The sequence below is a fragment of the Eptatretus burgeri genome, chromosome 4 (assembly GCF_056783735.1).
Source record: "Eptatretus burgeri isolate ZD-2024b chromosome 4, Ebu_testis_v1, whole genome shotgun sequence".
Lineage (NCBI taxonomy): Eukaryota > Metazoa > Chordata > Myxini > Myxiniformes > Myxinidae > Eptatretus > Eptatretus burgeri.
The window spans coordinates 110,602,363-110,623,698 of NC_140964.1; the positions used below are offsets into that span (position 1 = coordinate 110,602,363).

General features: G+C 52.5%; 1 protein-coding gene across 1 annotated transcript in view; it reads right to left on the bottom strand.

Annotated features, from left to right (window-relative positions):
* LOC147028896 (FYVE and coiled-coil domain-containing protein 1-like) overlaps nt 1–21,336 on the bottom strand; it is a 299,989-nt gene that overhangs the window by 277,814 nt on the left and 839 nt on the right. The gene's annotated exons all lie outside the window — the stretch shown is intronic.

The window sequence follows — 21,336 nt, forward strand, 5'->3', positions numbered from 1 at the left end:
GGTGGCTGCTTTTGCTCATGTATATATACATATATGTAGAATGTATACACACTTTTGACGTTGGCACATGGTTCATGTTTGGGAGCCTCATTGGTATGCATTTCTGTCTACGCTGTCACTGATGAAACCAGTCTGACAGCTGAGGGGGGGGGTGTAGCATTGGGATTCTCATGTGTGTACTATTTGTAAACGTCTTTACAGCTGTGGAGTTACTCTGGGATGGGTTCGAAACAGTCATGGGCTTACCTTGCGTCGTCCTTCTTGGTTGCTTTATGCAACTTCTTCGGCCAGAAGAGCATGGGAGGTGTCAATTTATGTATACTGTACCGTATAATGCTAGCCACCTGGGTTTAATTGATTAGGTGAAAGATGTGTGTGTGTGTGTGTGTGTGTGTGTGTGTGTGTGTGTGTGTGTGTGTGTGTGTGTGTGTGTGTGTGTGTGTGTGTGTGTGTGTGTGTGTGTGTGTGTGTGTGTGTGTGTGTGTGTGTGTGTGTGTGTGTGTGTGTGTGTGTGTGTGTGTGTGTGTGTGTGTGTGTGTGTGTGTGTGTATAGTTACGAATTCGCGCCCGCCGGCGTGCGATCGGCCGCTTTCCACTAATAGCAGCCGCGTCGCACACCGGATAGACAATTCAGTGGTGACCCTCCTGGAACTATCGCCAGGAACCAGTCACGGGTGGGGGTTTAACCTCACCAGAGTCAAGTCCGCATTCTACCCGCACGAAATAGGGTCACTCGCCGAATATCGAAATACCTAAGTACTCGCGCGGGTAACCTACCGAGGGGCCGTAGCTCGCCGCAGGTCGGCTTGGGACACGAACCGCTTAAGCGGTCCGTTCCGTTCGACAGCGATAACCGAGCGGGTATTATCGCCGCCCTCGACGGATCCTATTCTCCTTAGCGGGTGTTGAAAACCCAACTAATTATTCTGCAATGCAAGATGGCATTTTCATTGGGGAATAGAGGACGCAACGAACGGGATACATTTCACAAGCAATGTCCCTGCAGTACCCTGCAGTATGCACGACAATCTGACACAGCAAACTACTTTGCACAGGCTGCCAATGCAGTCCCGTGATGCGGCTGCCTACAGGGCAGTCCCTGCAGTACACGCGATGATCCTGGCGCACGTGGTAACAGACAGGGGCAAATGCACAACAAGGGCCACAGGCATGGGGTCATGGCAACGGCAGGCAGACGAGGCATGGCATGGCAAAACAAGACCATTGGTGAAGCTGACCGGCACAGGCCTTGCAGCAAAACAGCCGGCAGATGAAGTTGGCTGGCCTCTTGCCTTGTACTGGAGGTTCGTGGAGGGAGTGCGGTGGTGCTGGCCACTCGGAAGGCGGGCTCAGATCTACCCTACTGTCTCCCTCCCAACCTATTGCCTTTGCCCGTCTCTGTCCATACCCACTCCCTTAGTTTGCAAACAAAACAAAATAAGTCCCAACTTATTTTTTTGTATTATTTTATTCTTTTTTTATTGTCCCTACCATAAATTCGTCTCCCTAACCCCCTTTATTGTCTTTGTCCGGCTAACCTATCGTCATCCAAGCCTACTCCCAACCCCTACGTTCCCTTCCCGGGGGGAATAAGGGAGAGCTGGCATCCTGTGTCGAGGCCCAATCTGAGCCTCAGCATGGCCTCCTCAGATCTCAGCGATCTCAACCCAAGGTGGGTCCAGCGGCCTACAACAAGAACGAAGGGATGGATGGTGCGGAGGGGTACACTTCCTAATCTACCCTAACAATTAACTTTTAACTACCCCGGGGCTTTCAGCAAGCGCCTCTCGCTTAAACTATCAGTTCTAACAACCCAGATTCCCGTCGCCTGTGTTGGTGTCCGCGCAAATTTCGGGCCATGCCCCCAATTTTCCTTCAGTGCCCTCACACGGTCTCACGGCTGGGACACGTGGCTCCCTCGGCAGGAACTACCCTCTGCCGATTCTCCGACGATGGCACCCCCAGGCACTACACTGCCTCCGAGCTGACCAGCTCCCTAAAACTGGGGAGTGCCCTCTCTGGTGACTCCCCCTCGACGCTCACGTGGCGGGCTGGTGCCCCGGGTCCCTTCCCCGGGTGCCCATGCCCACGACACTGCCCACGTGGCCAATGGCACCCCAGGCGCCGGCATCATGCGGGCGCACCCGTGCCCACTATGCTATCCCGGCTCCCACTGGACCCTTGGCCTACGAGACCGGTGCCCGGGGTACCCACTAAGCGATACTCACCGTTCGTAGCCACGCTCACAGCCCGTCAACAGGGCTCCTGCACCCCTCCAAATGGGTATCGAGCCTACATTCCCATCAACAGCAAAACGACCTCCATTTTGTCAATTTGAATAACCCCCTAACTCACCTCATACTGACCCTGGGGTCCCTTGGGTGGGAATCACTCCTCAGCCCAATCAATCACTCATCGCACCATGCATAACACATTCGCTCCATACACACAAGCCCGCTGGCCTCACTCACTCATCAAGTACATTATTCCACTCTTCAACTGATCTCTCGCTGATCACTGCCATTCTTCTGACCGCCTCCCCTAACTACCTCGTCATCCCTTAAACGACAGCACCTTCCATTTAACACTACGTAGCAAAGCTACGTCCCCACTACACACTCAAAATCTGTCAGTGTCTCCAAATATTATTTCCCATCTCCCATCCTAAATCTCACTGCATCCCTCGACCTAATCCATTCCACGGGCCCCATGAGGACTTATCCCTGCCCCATGGAGCGAGTCGAGCTCAGCTAACCCTTCCCCCTGACTAGTTCTATCCTGTGCCCGGGCCAAGGGGGTCTTCCACCCCTTGCAAGGGAATCCTGTTCACCGGAAGTGAGGCTTGTTTTTTTTTTTTAAATAAATGCGCACACCAGCGCGGCAACTCGCAACCTGCACTCTTTTAGTCCCGTGACGTCATGGCAGCTGTTAGTGCACCTCGTCCCTCCTTGGATGGTACCATCCGGCAGGGATACCCCTCCTGCCGGATTCCAACCCAACTTGCAGCCATGAGGTCACCCTGCGCATTCAAAAAACAAGCCTCGCGTTTCGAGGGGTTCCCCACACGAACACATGTGCTCTGCCCGTCGGAGCTTCACACACACGCTCGCGTGGAGAACCCATCAGGTCCAAATCCGTTGTCCAGCCTACCTTCTGTCTATCCGCTGGATCGGCTAATCCACCGCGTGAGTTTCCGGACCGGGCTCCACTCCTGCAAGTGCGCACGTGGCGGCCTCGTGCGTACCACAGCACGGACCCTGCACGTGCTGCCGTGCAAACCCGGCATGGTTCCCAATGCATCTACAGCCGCTACCCGGCCTTTGTCCACCGTCAGGCTCCGTCTCTGTCACACTCTCGTGCACAAACTCCCCCGTGCCACTTGGCTTACACACCTTGAGATTTTTTATATTTTTTTTGTATACCTTGGTCGAGGCTCGTATGAGAGCTAACACACAACTCACAGCAAGGAGGCATGAGACAAGAGGGGCGGGAGTGGAAGGGACAAAACAGTGGGGAACAGACACATTAGGTGAACTGTGGAAGGGAGAGGGATGGGGATGGGACGGGGAACATGGCGAAGAGAAGATGGACATTACAGGGACTTTCAGGAAGGAAAGCAGGGGAATTGAAGGAAGTGGGCTTGGGTGGATTATCGGGGGTAGAAAAGATCAAGGATTTGGATGGGGGAAGATAAGAGGTGGTGGTGAACAGCTGTTTTGAAAGCCTGGAGGGAAGAATGGGAAAGAATAGAGTGAGGAAGTTTATTCCAAAGGCGGGAAAAAAGAGGAATGAAAGAGTGAAGATGAGCAGCGATTCGTGATTTTGGTAGTTTTACCAGAAGGGGGTTGTTGGCGGACCTTGAGCGCCCTGTGGAAATGTGGTGGGGACAAATCGCAGAGAGAGCAGGGGGGGGCAAGGCTGGAGAGGAGTCGGTAGAAGACAGAGAGACCACCGACCAACCTGCGGTGAGAGAGTGAGAGGCCCAAAGACTCAGCTTCATTGCGGGAGATGCCGATGATCTTAAATGCCCTGGTTTCGACAGCGTGAAGCCGAGAAAGGTGGGAGGCAGGAGCACCAGCCCAGAGGGGAGAGCAGTACTCATCAGGCTATGGACAAAAGCTTTGTAAGTGGTCAGGAGCTCAAGAGGGCCGAGGAAGGACTTTGCACGACGGAGGATTCCCAGTCGGCGACTGGCTTTTGAGGCGAGGTTGGAAATGTGACTTTCCCAGGAAAGGTCATGGCAGATAGTGAGACCCAGAAGCTTGAAAGAAAAGACTTCTTCCAGAGGATTGTTGAGAAAGAGGATGGGGGGGTTCTCTAAACGGTCCTTTCGAAGAGACATAGTGAGTGTGAGATTTGTCTGGATTGAAAGACATGTTCCATGTGTTGGACCAGTTTGTGATTTTATCCAGATCTGCAGTGAGCGAAGAAGCTGCTGCTTGCCGGTCTGAGGGATGTCGGATGGTACGGCAGAGGGTGGAGTCGTCGGCAAAGAGAAATAGAGGATTTTCCAGAGAGTCTGAGAGATCATTGATGAAAACCAGAAAAAGAACAGGGCCCAGAATGCTACCTTGAGGAACTCCAGCCTGCACAGGAAGAGGGGATGAAAGAACTCCATTTAGGGCCACACGTTGACTGCGACAGGAGAGGAAGTCTGCGAGCCATGAGTGGAGATGGCCTTGAATACCATGGGAAGAGAGTTTGGTGAGTAGTGCAGGGTGCCAGACTGTGTCAAAAGCACGTGATATGTCCAGGGATACGGCTCGGATTTCCTATCTGGCATTGAGGACCTCCATCCATTGATGGGAGAGCAGAAGCAGCATATCCAGCGTAGAGTGACCTTGTCTGAAACCAAATTGATGATTGGAAATCAAGTCATTGGAGAAGAGGAAGGATTTCATGTCTGAAGCGATGATGGATTCCATAACCTTGCTGATGATTGGGAGAAGGCTGATTGGTCTGTAGTTGAAGAGATCTGTGTTTGCACCTTTTTTTATGCAGGGCAGTGATGTTTGCTGATTTCCAAGCAGATGGCAGATGGCCTTGAGCAAATGAGAGGGTGAATAGAACAGAGAGACGATGAGCAAGAGCAGAAGAGCAGGTTTTTAGGACACGTGGGCTGATGCCATCTGGACCGGTTGCAGAATCTGAGTCGAGGTTTGACAGCAAGCTCTCCCCCTTGTCAGGAGAAAAGGACACAGAGTCCAGGGACAGTTGGGTGCGACTAGGTAAGGTGGGTAGAGAAAGTGAAGGGTTTTGGACACAAGATTTAGCTGCATACACCGAGTTTAGACATTCAACTTTTTCACGTGCGGTATCAGCAGTGCAGCCATTTGAGGTGAGGGAGGGGATGGAGGGGGAACATACACCAGAAACAGATTTGATTAGACGCCACTACGATTTTGAGGAGGGAGAGAGGTTTGAGAGTTCAGACTTGAGATGCGAAAGATGTTGTTTTCTGGCTCTCCTGAGGGTAGATACACACTTGTTCCGAGCTTTATGGAAGGAACTGAGATTACCCTCAGTTGGGTTTGCTTTCCATGAGGCAAAGGCAAGTTGTTTCAGGACAACTGCCTCACCACAAGCTTCAGTGAACCATGGGCGGGAGGAAGGGTACGACAACTGAAGATTAGAGGGGATACATCTGTGCATTAGGGAGAGCAAGTTTCTTTGAAAGAATTCCCAGGATGAGTTGATGTTGGAGAAAGTAGAGATAGGAGACCAGTCTGTGAGGGCTTCTTGGAGACCCTGCCAGTCGGCTTGAGTGAAATGCCAGACTCGACGGCGGTGAGGTGGTTCTCTGATAACAGCCAGAGAGATGTCCACTTTAACAAGGACGTGGTCAGAAGAACCAATTGGAGCGAAGGAAGAGCAGGAGATATTGTCAGGGAAATTTGTCAAAATCAGATCCAGAAGAGATGGAGTACCATTGTTTGAGATCCGGGTCGGGAAGTTGACCGATTGAGTCAGTCCCAATGAGTCGCAGAAAGCTTTTGCTGAGGTGCCATGGCAGGTGAGAGAGGTACCCACACCTAGCCAACTGGCGTGATGACAATTGAAGTCACCACATAAGAGGAAGAGAGAGTTTGGATGAGAAGATAGAAGATGGTCCATGTTTTCGGATAGTGAGGTGTAGATGGAGTAATCACTGTTCGGTGGACGGTACAGTACACATATAAACATGAGGTGGGAGTGGAGGGGAAGCCAAAGCCAGAGGTATTCCTGGGAGTGTGGGGGAGTGAGAGCAGTGCATGGAGAGTGAGGAATAGAGTCTTTGATGAAGAGAGCAACACCTCCACCAGGACGAGGCTCAGGTCTGTCATACCGTAAGAGGGAGTAACCGGGGAGAGATACTTGGGAGTCAGACACGTCTTGGGAGAGGAAAGTTTCTGTTAGGCAGATAATGTCTGGTTTGTCAGTGGCAACCTGTATGGAAAGATCTGAAAGGTTTGAGCGAAGGCCCCAGATATTTGAGGTCCACACTTTTAATGAAGAGGTAGGGGAGGAGGCTTTGGGTGCAGGAGGTGGAGGGGGAGGGGGAGGGTAGGACAAGGGACGAGGGGGGGAGGTAAGGAGGGTTGTTGAAAGAGTGTGGGGTATTGCAGAATAGTGAGGGGAGGGGGCCAAATGAGGAGGAGAAAAGGCTCTGTGGTGCTGGGGGAGAGGGGGGACAAGAGACAAGGAAGAAGGCAGTTGAGGATTTGAGGAAGTTTATTCCAAAGATGGCACTCACACTCGGGCATGCGGTTGCGTTCTCCCGCATGCTGACTGTCATCTCCCTCACGTACCGCCATATCACACACACTGTCCCATTCACACACGGCCGCTCACTCGCACACGTGGGTCCACTCACACAGGGGGTTTCACTCCCACTCAGGGTCTCATCCACACACGGGGTCTCTGTCACACACGCGGTCGCTCTCACACACGCCCATGCACCCACGCTATGTGTGCGTTGCAGCACGCATTTCACCACGCTCGTATACACACATTTTGACACCACACACACCGGGACCACACTGGGGATTCGTGCCACCCAGAGGGTTTCCGGGGCCTCTATACCCCCCAAGCTCTCCGTGCACCAGTCAACAGCACTCACCCCCTCAACTCCACGAAGCTCGACCGGACCCACCTGATCGTGAACCGCTTCAAGGGGGCATATTCCCTCCCCTCGTTCCTGCAGGAGGCTATCCAGCTGCCTCGCCACTTCTCGTGCCAGCCTTGGCACCGCAGAGGGGTGTGAAAACCCCCACACTAGCACAGGTTTCCTTGTTGGACTTTACCCCGCGTTCTCGGACTCCTTTTTGGCGCAAAAAGGGTCGTAGCATGCTCTGTCGGTCCAAAATAACGATAGAGAAAGAAAAACACTATCTCAAAGGGTCACAGCCCGGTGTACACGAAGAATTCCGTCTAAACAACGGTGGGGAAAGCTATCTGAACCCTCACTTATCGGCATAGCTAATCTAAGGAACCTTTATGGTGTTCTGCGAATTTCCACAGCCGTAACAGTATATATATATATATAAGAATATATATTGTTATGGTTGTGGAAATTCGCATTACACCATAAAGGGCCCTCAGGTGAGATATCTCTGTAAGTGCATGTGTAGTTAGCCCAAACCAGTTGTATAGAAGGAATTTATGCGATCCATCCGGGCTGCGACGCTTTGAGTTAGCCATTTTTCTGTTCTATCTATAATTTCAAACAAACAGCATCTCAACAACCACGTCATCCCCACCACAGCGCCAACCACACTACAACAACGCCACCTCCACCACAACCATTCGCAAGCACCACCACCTTCACCTTTACCTTCACAATTTCATCCCACATCATCGCTTCTAAGGCCATTCCCAAACACCACCAGTCAACACCAAACATCGTGTTCCCGGAGCTGTTCGGCAGTGGAGGCCGAACGCGTCCGCGGATCAGGAATGCTTCACGCCCACTTCTCCTCCATCCAATGGGCAAGCGCGAGGCGGCTTGGCCCCACCTCCAGGCGCGTGTAGGTGAATTCCGTTTATGTCCGTCTATGCAAATTTTAGGATCAGGGGAGGTTCACGCCCATTTTTGCCCGACCAATGGCTGACCGGGGGGGGGGGCGGTGTGGCCCCGCCTCCAATCGCGTTTGGATCCGGGAATTTGCATATCGGCGCCTCCTGAGAGCTATAAAGATGCGAGCGGAAGGCGACTCAAAACGTTGAGCGAGGAGCGTGGAACGTGGAGCGTGGGGCGGAGTTGAGAGTTGAGCTGGAAGAAGTGGAGTGCGTGCGGTGGAGCTGCAGGCGGCGGGTCGGGGCAAGGGAGCTCGGGTCCGAGGCAAGAAGGTGCGGTCAGCGACAAGGTTGCGGTGTGGGGGATCGCTCGTCTCGTTGCGGGACCCAAGCCAGCCAGCCACTCCCCTCCCCCAGGGCATCAACAATTTCCCCTTCCCCCACGCTGAGATAGTGCAAAGGGGGCCCCGTTCCTCCCCCACCCCAAACGTGGTGCCAACGAGCACGCCAGGGGTACGGAGTCGGGGAACAGCGGCGCGAACATTTTGCGGCTTGCCCGCCAACGCGTCACGAGGACGCGGGTAAGACCTCCCCGGTCTCACGGACCTGGCCGCTCCTCTCGGTCCCGCGCACATTTGGCCTGTCTGCCTCCTTGTCTGTGAGGGTGGCTTTTCCTTCTTTTTCTTTTGTGTAAATGTGTGTTGGCGCCGTCTATGAAGTAAAACTGTGTGAGTGTTGCCGTGTGTACGCGTTAGGTCAGTGTCAACTGTTCTTCCTGCCTTTGCTTTTTTGTGTATTCTGTATGGCTGTATATACGTGCTTTCTGTGTGTCCAGTGAATAAAATGCTTGCTTGTTGAACTGTGCCCGTTTCGCTTCGTCTTTTCTCTATTTGAATCTCTATCTTGCATCACGTAAGGGGTTCGTAGTGGGTTCAACATCCCAGGAATTAATCTGAACCGTCCAGGTCGACGATAACACCGCTCGGTTATCCCGATAGTACGGAACAGGCCGCCCAAGCGGCTCGTGTCCGGAGTCGACCTGCGGCGAGGTACGATCGCCCGGTTAACCATTCGCGTAGGTACTTAGGTAGGGCGAGTTTGGCGAACAACCCTACCCTACGCGGGTGGCCGATTGGCACGATTGTGGTGAGGTTGAAAGGCCCACCTGTGACTAGCTCCCGGCGTTGGTCCGAGAGGGTCACGACAGAATTGTCCGCCCGATGGGCGACGTGCCGCGATTCGAGTTACGAGGCTGTTCGCACGCCGGCGGGCGCGAATTCACAACAATATATATATATATATATATATATATATATATATATATATATATATATATATATATATATATATATATATATATATATATATATATATATACATGTTGTTGTGGTTACCAAATTCGCAAACCACCATTCAGGTCCCTTAGGTGAGGTATCTCGGTAAGTGCATGTGTAGTTAGGCCCAAACCCGTTGTCTAGTGGGAATAAATGTTATTCATGCGTGCTGCGACTCTTCAGGATAGCCGTTTTTCTTTTACTATCTTTATTTTGGACCAACCGCCATGATTACCACCATAACCACAACGTCAACCACCAACCACAACGCCGCTTCACCACAACCGCCACGACCTTCCCGTCACACCTCGCAACCGTAGCATCGCCACCGTTCTTGCCCCGCTGTGGGTACCGGTGTTGGACTCGTGCAGAGCGCGCGTCGAACAGCGTGTACAAAATCACGGATTTTGTGCTTCAAAAACGGATCAAAAACGACACACGCCCACTTTTTGCCGTCCAATCGGTGAGCGAGGGGCGATTTGGCCCCGCCTCCAGGACGATCGATATATGCAAATTTGTGGATCAAAAAGCCTTCACGCCCACTTTTTCTCGGGCCAATGGGGAGCGAGGTGAAAGGTCAAAGGGAGGGGGTCAAAGGCGAAGCTACGGGGGGATAAAAGGACCGTGTTCGTCAGTCAGGAGAGTCGGAGAGTCCAGAGGCGGAGAGTAGGAGAGTCGGAAGCAGAGGGTCAAGACTTCGCGGGCGGTGGAGCTGCTCGCCGTGTGCGTTGGAGTCGGAACGGAGGGGACGAGCTGTGGAAAGGCGGCGACACCAGACGAGGGGGTGCTCGCGTCGTGCAGGGAGCTGCACCCGAGGGAGGCCGACAGCGCGACCTGGCCGAGGTGGAGACGCACACCAGGGATAATAAAGATCCTCTATACCCCGAGCATCAGCAACCCCCTCCTGTTTCCCCCCGCGCTGAGATAGTGCGACCAAGGGGGCCCCTTTCCCACCCCCTGCCAGACACTGTCCGCGAGGCCCGCGGAGTTGAGGCGCCATCGCCGCTCCGCGTCTCATCACCAGACGGGTAGGCGCGACCCGGTCTCGGCCTCAGGCCCGCCTCATCCTTGAGGGTATTCTTTCCTTGGTTTTGGGTATGTGTTGTCGGCGCCGTCTGTGAAGTAGAATTGTATAAGTGTTGCCGTGTGCTCGGTAGTCGGTATTAGCTCTGCATTGTGTTTTCGCTTTTATATTTGCTTTTTGTGTAAATGGAATTGTGTCTTTTCTGTGTGCTTTTGGTGGAATTGAATGTGTGCTTCCCGTGTGCCGCGAATAAATGTGCTATTATTGAACTGTTCTCCCGCTTCGCTTCTTCTTTTCCTCTATTGAATCCCCATCTTTCTTCACGTAAAGGGTTGGTAGTGGGCTGAATACGCCCGATAATTAATCGAACCGTCGAGGTCGACGATAACACCGCTCGGTTATTCTGATAGTACGGAACGGGTCGCTTAAGTGGCCCGTGTCCGAAGTCGACCTGCGGCGAGGTGCGATCGCCCGGTCTACCCTCCGCGTGGGTACTTAGGTAGGTCGAATTCGGCGAGCAACCCTATCCCACGCGGGGGCTGATTGGCTCGATCGCGGTGAGACCGAAAGGTCCACCCGTGACTGGTTACCGGCGTTAGTCCGAGAGCGTCACGACTGGATTGTCCGTCCGGTGGGCGACGTGCCGCGATTCGAGTTACGTGGCTGTTCACACGCCGGCGGGCGCGAATGCCGCAACACTGGTGTCAGGTCGTGCGATACAAATTCATCGCCCTCCTCGCGGCACTGGTATCGGAGAACAGGAAAACGGGCTCTCCTGTCTCCAATTAAATTCACGGGAATCGGTCCAGGGGTGAGAGAAGCGACCCCCGATTCCCTCCAAATTACGAGCGATTCAAATTAACCCTTTAAGAGAAGCAAGATGGCGTATCAAGGCGAGCGGGAGCCGGGGGTATTAGAAATGGATGTAGAATGTGTAGAATCCATGGTCCAGGATGGAATCCCCGAGCAGGAAATGTTGATTGTGCAGGAACACGGACTCGCCCAACTGAACCCAGGGCCCGAGGTGGGTGCGGCAGCGGCCGCGGTGTATGACACCTCCCCCCCCCTCTCCACCAAAACCCTTCCCCAACCCTTGCCGAAACGGCTCAGCTGAGTGCATCCAACATGGCCCAGCTATGCGCCATGCTGGCGGCAATGAACGAAAAGATGAATGCGAAAATGATCGAAAAAATGGATGCAAATACAAACGAAATGAAAGGCATGAACAAACAAATGATCGAAAAAATGGATGCGAATATGAAAAACGAAATGAAAGGCATGAACGAAAAGATGGATGCGAATACACAAAAATTGGATGCGAATACACAACAAATGAACGGAATGGAAACAAACATGAAGGAGGAAATGAAAGAGCTACGGGGTGAGACGCAGAACATGGGCCGATGCCTGCAGGCGGGCATGAAGGCCGTGACCAGGGAGCTGGGAATGGCGACTCCACGTGTAGGAACGAACGAGCAGGAAGGGGGTGCAACGGCTGACAGGCCCGCGGTGGAGGCGGGTAAAAAAATAATTCGGGGGGCGTGTTCGGCGAGGGTCGTGACAGAGGAATCGACGGTGACCAAAAGGGAAAAATTAAATGGGGAGACCAAAACGTGTGAGACGAGACACGAGGTGACGACAAAGGAAATAATAATAGTTGAGACAAGGGAGGTAAAGGGTGAAGAGTTGGCAGTGACGGTAGCCGGGAAGGGAACGATAGAGGAGAGACTGCACGGTGAGGACGGGGTAAGTGACGCGCACACACACACGGAGGTAGTGGAGGATAATGGGGGTGAGCTCGCGGAGCGTGTAGGGACCCAGTGCGAGCACCTGGATGGCCTCCTCCAGGAACGAGGGGAGGGAGTATGCCCCCTTGAGGTGAGTCACGACCAGGTGAGTTCGGTCGTGCTTTGCGAGGTTGAGGGGAGGAGTGCTGTGGACAGGTGCACGGAGAGCTTGGGGGGTATAGAGGCCCCGGAGACCCTTGTGGGGACACGAATCCCCAGTGTGGTTGTCCCTGTGTGTGTGGTGCAAGGTGTGAGTGCGTCCCCGTGTGTGGAAGCGACCCCGTGTGTGAGTGGTGTGGTGGCGATGGTGCCGGAGTGCGTGCTTCCCAGCACGCCGTGTGTGGAAGAGGCCGTGTGTGTGGATGAAACGGCCAGTGTGGTTGAGGAACCGCGGTTGAGTGCCCCCGCGTGTGTGGATGAGGCACCGTGTATGAGTGTCGCCGTGTGTGTGAGTGAGGCACCGCGGGTGTGTGCCCCCGCGTGTGTGAGTGAGGCACGGTGTGTGGATGAGGCACAGCGGTTGAGTTCCCCCGCGTGTATGAGTGAGGAACGGTGTGTGGATGAGGCACCGCGGGTGAGTGCCCCCGCGTGTGTGGATGAGGCACGGAGTGCGAGTGAGGCACCGCGGATGAGTGCCCCCGCACGCGTGAGTGAACGGCCGTATGCAAGGGAGACCGTGTGTGTGAGAGAGCGGTATGTGAGGGAGATGTCGGTTGGCATGCGGGAGCACGCAGCCGCGTCTCCCGGTGTGAATGTAATGGTGTGGACTGTGTGCGTCGTAACACGCAGGTATGCGTGTGTGGAATGGAGACGGAGACGGCGACAGAGGAAAGAAAGCCGGGTAGCGGCTGTAGCTGTTTCGGGGACCGTGCCGGGTTCACCCAGCAGTGAGCACGAGGTTCGTGCTGTGCAACGCACGAGACCACCACGTGCTCGCTTGCGAGAGTGAAGTCCCGGTCCGGAAACGCACGCGGTGGATTTGCCGATCCCGCGGACGGACAAAGTTTAGGCAGGTAAACGGATTTGGACCGGACGGGTTCTCCACGCGATCGTGTGTGTTAAGCTCCAACGGGCAAAGCACATGTGTTCGCGTGGGGAACCCCTCGAGACGTGGGGCTTGTGTTTTTTTTTTATGCGCACGGTGACGCCATGGCTGCACGTGGGGTTGGAATCCGGCAGGAGGGGTATCTCTGCCGGATGGTACCGTCCAAGGAGGGACGAGGAACACGTGCAGCTGCATGACGTCACGGGCAGGTGCAAAGTGCGCGAGCTCTGAGTTGCCGCGCAGGTGCTGCGCATGGAAAAAAAACAACAAAAAAAAAAAAACAGTAAGCCTCACTTTCGGGTGCAGAGGATTCCTGGGCAAGGGGTGGAAGACCACCTTACCGGGGCACAGGATGGAAACTAGTTAGGGGGAAGGGTTAGCTTAGTTAGACCGACTTCATGGGGCAGGGGTAAGTCCTCATGGAGTCCGTGGAATGGATTAGGTAGAGGGATGATAGCGAGATTTAGGTATGGAAATAATTAATGGGATGATTTGGAGACAGTGACAGACTTGTGAGTGTGTCGAGTTGACGTAGTTTAGCTACGTAGTGTTAAATGGAACGTGCTGTAGTTTAAGGGACGACGTGGGAGCACGAGTTAGTTAGGGGATGTAGATAGAAGGATGGCAGAGTTCAGTGGTGTGTGTGTTGAAGAGTTGGTGAGTAATGAGGTGAAGACATGTTGAGTGAGTGAGGCCAGCGGGTCTGTGTGTGTGGAGTGAATGGGGAATGCATGGTGCGATGAGTGATTGGGGGGAGGAGTGACTCCCGCCCAAGGGACCCCGGGGTCAGAGTAAAGTGAGTTAGCTGGGTTAGTCAAATTGAAAAATGGAGGTCGTTTTGCTGTTGGTGGGAATGTAGGCTCGAAACCCATTTGGAGGGGTGCAGGAGCCCTGTTGATGGGCTTGGGAGCGTGGCTGCGAAAGGTGAGTATCGCTGAGTGGGTACCCCGGGCACCAGGCTAGTCGGCCGCGGTAGGCCATGGGCCCATGGGGGGCCGGGATAGAGTAGTGGGCACGGGTGCGCCTGCTTGGTGCGGGGGCCCGGGGCGCCATTAGCCGCGTGGGCAGTGTTGTGGGCACGGGTGACCCTCGGAAAGGGGCCCGGGAGGCCGGCCTGCCACGTGTGCGTTTCAGGGGAGGTGCCATGAGGGGCACTCCCCGGTGTTAGGGAGCTGGTAGGCTCGGAGGCAGTGTAGTGCCCGGGGGTGCCATAGCGGGAGATTCGGCAGAGGGTCGTGCCTGCCAAAGGGAGCCACGTGTCCCAGCCAGGAGACCGTGTGAGGGCACGGAGAGAAAATTGGGGGGCGAGGCCCGAAATTGTGAGGACACCAACACAGGCGACGGGAATCTGGGTTTATAGAACCAATAGTTTAAGCGAGAGGCGCTTGTTGAAAGCCCCGGGGTAGTTTAACAGTTAAATGGTTAGGGTAGATTAGGAGATGTACCCCTCCGCACCATCCATCCCCTCGCTCTCGTTGTGGGCCGCTGGACCCACTTTGGGTTAGATCGCCGAACTCTGGGGAGGCCATTCTGAGGCTTGAGTTGGGCCTCGGCACAGGACGCTAGTAGGGTTGGGAGTAGGCTAGGTGACAGGATAGGTTAGCCGAACAAGGACGATAAAGGGGGTTAGGGGACGATTTATAGTGGGGAAGTAAGAATAAAAACAACAAAAAAATAAGTTGGGGCTAAATTGGGGTTTGACAAATTAAGGGAGTGGGTATGTACAGTGACAGGCAAAGGCGATAGGTTGGGAGGGAGACAGGTAGGTAGGTCCGAGCCCGACTTCCAAGTGGCCAGCACCACCGCACTCCCTCCACCAACCTCCATTGAACGGCAAAGGCTGGCCAACTTCATCGGCTGGCCGTGTTTTGCTTCAAGGCGGAGGCCGGCCAACTTCATCGGCAGCTGTGTGCTGCAAGGCCTGTGCCGGCCAGTTCATCTGCTGGCTGTGTTTCTTCAAGGCCTGTGCCGGCCAGTTCGTCTGCCGGCTGTGTTTGCCTGCAGCGGCCTTCTTCTGCGGGCTGTGTTTGCCTGCTGCCTTTGCCATGCCATGCCCACTGCCCAGGTTCACCAGCCCCATTCAATTTTTGCTTTGCCCCCCCCCCCTGTTCATTGCCATGTGCGCCAGGATCCGCAAGGCAACAGTTTGCAAGCTGCGAGAACTGCCCTGTTGGCAGCTACAACACGGGCCTGCAGTGGCGGCCCGTGCACCGTGTTTGTGTTCATGCATCCATTCGTTGTGTTCATTGCGTGTGCCACTTGAGCTGGCACGGAGACTACGTTTGTGCAGCCCATGCACCGTTGTGGTTCACAGTGTTCAGTTCAAAAGGGAAGGCCTTGGACTGCGTGTGAGCAGCCAGCCACGTTCCCTGTCACCTGCATTGTTTTGAGCCAGAGACTGCATGCGGGCAGCCTGGCTCCCTGCTAACTGCTTTTCTTTTGCAGAGTTCAATGATCCTGGGCCATGGTTTAGTGTAAAATTTGTAAGTTAAGGTTAAGATGTACTGTAAATATGAGTGCGCCCCCGGCATGTCTGTCTAGCGCCGGCAATTTTATTTAAGTCGTCCGTGTGAGTGAGTTTGTTTAGATAGTTACGCAGCCCTCAGGTTATTTATTTTGGGGACACGAATACCATGAATGTCGCACTCAGGGATCCGTAGGTAAAATGTACTAGGGGAAAACTACACATGATGGCACACGAAAATTTGACGACTCGGGACGAGTCTGTAAAAAGGGGAGGGGGTAGTGTTGTGGTTACCAAATTCGCAAACCACCATTCAGGTCCCTTAGGTGAGGTATCTCGGTAAGTGCATGTGTAGTTAGGCCCAAACCCGTTGTCTAGTGGGAATAAATGTTATTCATGCGTGCTGCGACTCTTCAGGATAGCCGTTTTTCTTTTACTATCTTTATTTTGGACCAACCGCCATGATTACCACCACAACCACAACATCAACCACCAACCACAACGCCGCTTCACCACAACCGCCACGACCTTCCCGTCACACCTCGCAACCGTAGCATCGCCACCGTTCTTGCCCCGCTGTGGGTACCGGTGTTGGACTCGTGCAGAGCGCGCGTCGAACAGCGTGTACAAAATCATGGATTTTGTGCTTCAAAAACGGATCAAAAACGACACACGCCCACTTTTTGCCGTCCAATCGGTGAGCGAGGGGCGATTTGGCCCCGCCTCCAGGACGATCGATATATGCAAATTTGTGGATCAAAAAGCCTTTACGCCCACTTTTTCTCGGGCCAATGGGGAGCGAGGTGAAAGGTCAAAGGGAGGGGGTCAAAGGCGAAGCTACGGGGGGATAAAAGGACCGTGTTCGTCAGTCAGGAGAGTCGGAGAGTCCAGAGGCGGAGAGTAGGAGAGTCGGAAGCAGAGGGTCAAGACTTCGCGGGCGGTGGAGCTGCTCGTCGTGTGCGTTGGAGTCGGAACGGAGGGGACGAGCTGTGGAAAGGCGGCGACACCAGACGAGGGGGTGCTCGCGTCGTGCAGGGAGCTGCACCCGAGGGAGGCCGACAGCGCGACCTGGCCGAGGTGGAGACGCACACCAGGGATAATAAAGATCCTCTATACCCCGAGCATCAGCAACCCCCTCCTGTTTCCCCCCGCGCTGAGATAGTGCGACCAAGGGGCCCCTTTCCCACCCCCTGCCAGACACTGTCCGCGAGGCCCGCGGAGTTGAGGCGCCATCGCCGCTCCGCGTCTCATCACCAGACGGGTAGGCGCGACCCGGTCTCGGCCTCAGGCCCGCCTCATCCTTGAGGGTATTCTTTCCTTGGTTTTGGGTATGTGTTGTCGGCGCCGTCTGTGAAGTAGAATTTTATAAGTGTTGCCGTGTGCTCGGTAGTCGGTATTAGCTCTGCATTGTGTTTTCGCTTTTATATTTGCTTTTTGTGTAAATGGAATTGTGTCTTTTCTGTGTGCTTTTGGTGGAATTGAATGTGTGCTTCCCGTGTGCCGCGAATAAATGTGCTATTATTGAACTGTTCTCCCGCTTCGCTTCGTCTTTTCCTCTATTGAATCCCCATCTTTCTTCACGTAAAGGGTTGGTAGTGGGCTGAATACGCCCGATAATTAATCGAACCGTCGAGGTCGACGATAACACCGCTCGGTTATTCTGATAGTACGGAACGGGTCGCTTAAGTGGCCCGTGTCCGAAGTCGACCTGCGGCGAGGTGCGATCGCCCGGTCTACCCTCCGCGTGGGTAATTAGGTAGGTCGAATTCGGCGAGCAACCCTATCCCACGCGGGGGCTGATTGGCTCGATCGCGGTGAGACCGAAAGGTCCACCCGTGACTGGTTCCCGGCGTTAGTCCGAGAGGGTCACGACTGGATTGTCCGTCCGGTGGGCGACGTGCCGCGATTCGAGTTACGTGGCCGTTCGCACGCCGGCGGGCGCGAATCCGCAACAATATATATATGACCGTTTTACAGCCATTTTTCCCTGCTGTGTAGGGGTTGGGCTTTTTCTTGAGGTAATGTTTTATGGCCGGATGCCCTTCCTGACGCCAACCCTGGTCGCCTCTTACGACACACAGGGATATGGTACACCTATTCTTACCGGGGCATACACCGGGACCAGTACACTGGTACTCATTTCACCAACCTCGGAAGGATGACAGGCTGAGTCAACCCCCTGGTGTTAATTCAGCAGCCAACGGGGCTTGAACTCAGGACCCTGGGATCCCAAGCCACCACTCTAACCACTAAGCCAACACCAGGCTATATATATATATATATATATATATATATATATATATATATATACATATACATGTTTTTTATTGAAAACCTCAAAAATGATTACTTGGTGCTTTAAATCACAAAAACTTTAGTGTCGTCAAGCAAGGACAAATATGGTGTGACAATAAGTGTGTCCCAATTTTTTCAAGTGCACAGTGTGGTCCAGAAGAAAGTATCAGTGTTGCGAATCTGGAAGCCATGAGCACACCACATACAGGTCCTTTTGGTCAGTTATATCGGTAAGTACATGTTGCCAGTTAGGGTCCCGACCCAAGTCTAATGGGTAATTAAATGTTCCTGCGCTGTGGAGTTATTTTAATAGTCAGGTTTTCCTTTCGTTTATTTTTACACTACCGACATCAATTCCAATGACATCGCATCGCCCTCACCGTTACTTTGCTTCCTTCACCGCGCTCTGGCTGACGTCAGAGGGGGGGGGGGGGCGGAGCCCCTGCAGAAACATGTTGCTCAACTTCCCCGACTGTGTGAGGGATTAGCTGGCCATTGCCGTTGTAACAGGATAATTGGGACCGGCGGTTCTTGGCGATTAAACCATTCGGAATCACACACGGAACGAGCGCACTTAGCGGCTTGTTTCGGTATGGGTTCTGCCGAGGGTGTGAAGACTCGGTAGATCGCCATGTGGTCTCTCGGTATTTTGAACATTTGGCAAATAACCCTGTACCACATGGTGGAAATATTGACGCTTCACAGTCCAAAACAAGGACCCGTCGACTCCGGACTTATCCGGGGCGACGATCTGAATTATGGGCGATCGGTGAGCCTACTTGCGGCTCCATGCAGCGGACAGACCGCAGCCAACGTCCCGGCCCCGCAACAACTCTGGGATGGGTTTGAAACAGTAATGGGCTTACCTTGCGTCGGCCTTCTTGGTTGCTTTATGCAGCTTCTTTGGCCAGAAGAGCATGGGAGGTGTCAATTTATGTATACTGTACCGTATAATGCTAGCCACCTGGATTTAATTGATTAGGTGAAAGATGTGGGTTGGTTTTGTATGTGTATATATATATATATATATATATATATATATATATATATATATATATATATATATATATATATATATATATATATATATGTTGTTGTTCGTCTTTCGGCTGCTCCCATTAGGGGTCGCCACAGCGGATCATCCGTTATGATCCGCATACTTATTTGGCACAGGTTTTACACTGGATGCCCTTCCTGACGCAACCCTGGTCGCCTCTTACGACACAGGGATAAGGATTGGGTTTCGCCATGATTCTGGGCTGCCCGACACCCTCTCATAGCACGCACGGCCCAGCGCAGGGCTCCCGTCCTCAAGCGATCCTCCAACCCAAGCCTCCGAGTAGCTGGATTACAGGCGCACGCCACTACGCCCGGTATTTCTATATATATATATATTTTTTTTAAATAAAAACCTCAAAAATGATTACTTGGTGCTTTACATCACAAAAACTTTAGTGTCGTCAAGCAAGGACAAATATGGTGTGACAGTAAGTGCGTCCCAATTTTTTCAAGTGCACAGTGTGGTCCAGAAGAAAGTATCACTTCATTGCTCTACCGATGGTGGACCAGGTGGAAGTGCCGATACGAGTATGTACAGTACAAGCTCCTTCAAGAGTGCACGCACGCACGCACGCACGCACACACGCACACACGCACACACGCACACACACACACACACAGCCATCAGGAATTAAAAAAAAAATTTTTTTTGAGAATATCGGAAATTATAACGCAAAATTGTAATGTATTCATCAACCGATACAATCCCTGTACAAGGTTGTGTGTGTGTGTGTGTGTGTGTGTGTGTGTGTGTGTGTGTGTGTGTGTGTGTGTGTGTGTGTGTGTGTGTGTGTGTGTGTGTGTGTGAGTGATATACATACGTGTGTGTGTGTACGTGTGTGTGTGTGATATACATACGTGTGTGTGTGTGATATACATACGTGTGTGTGTGTGTGTGATATACATACGTGTGTGTGTGTGATATACATACGTGTGTGTGTGTGTGTGTGTGATATACATACGTGTGTGTGTGTGTGATATACATACGTGTGTGTGTGTGATATACATACGTGTGTGTGTGTGATATACATACGTGTGTGTGTGTGTGTGTGTGATATACATACGTGTGTGTGTGTGTGATATACATACGTGTGTGTGTGTGTGTGTGTGTGTGTGTGATATACATACGTGTGTGTGTGTGTGTGTGTGATATACATACGTGTGTGTGTGTGTGTGATATACATACGTGTGTGTGTGATATACATACGTGTGTGTGTGATATACATACGTGTGTGTGTGTGTGTGTGATATACATACGTGTGTGTGTGTGTGTGATATACATACGTGTGTGTGTGTGATATACATACGTGTGTGTGTGTGATATACATACGTGTGTGTGTGTGTGTGATATACATACGTGTGTGTGTGTGTGATATACATACGTGTGTGTGTGTGTGTGATATACATACGTGTGTGTGTGTGTGTGTGTGATATACATACGTGTGTGTGTGTGATATACATACGTGTGTGTGTGTGATATACATACGTGTGTGTGTGTGATATACATACGTGTGTGTGTGATATACATACGTGTGTGTGTGTGATATACATACGTGTGTGTGTGTGATATACATACGTGTGTGTGTGATATACATACGTGTGTGTGTGTGTGTGTGTGTGATATACATACGTGTGTGTGTGTGTGTGTGTGAGATATACATACGTGTGTGTGTGTGTGTGTGTGTGTGATATACATACGTGTGTGTGTGTGTGTGTGTGTGTGTGTGTGATATACATACGTGTGTGTGTGTGTGTGTGTGTGTGTGTGATATACATACGTGTGTGTGTGTGTGTGTGTGTGTGTGTGAGAGAGTGAGATATACATACGTGTGTGTGTGTGTGATATACATACGTGTGTGTGTGTGTGTGATATACATACGTGTGTGTGTGTGTGATATATACATACGTGTGTGTGTGTGTGTGTGTGATATACATACGTGTGTGTGTGTGTGATATATACATACGTGTGTGTGTGTGTGTGTGATATATACATACGTTTGTGTGTGTGTGTGTGTGTGATATATACATACGTGTGTGTGTGTGTGTGATATACATACGTGTGTGTGTGTGTGTGTGTGTTATACATACGTGTGTGTGTGTGTGTGTGTGATATACATACGTGTGTGTGTGTGTGTGTGTGTGTGTGTGTGTGATATACCTACGTGTGTGTGTGTGTGTGTGTGTGTGATATACATGCGTGTGTGTGTGTGTGTGTGTGTGTGTGTGTGTGTGTGTGTGTGTGAGAGAGTGAGAGATACATACGTGTGTGTGTGTGTGTGTGTGTGTGTGTGAGAGAGTGAGAGATACATACGTGTGTGTGTGTGTGTGTGTGT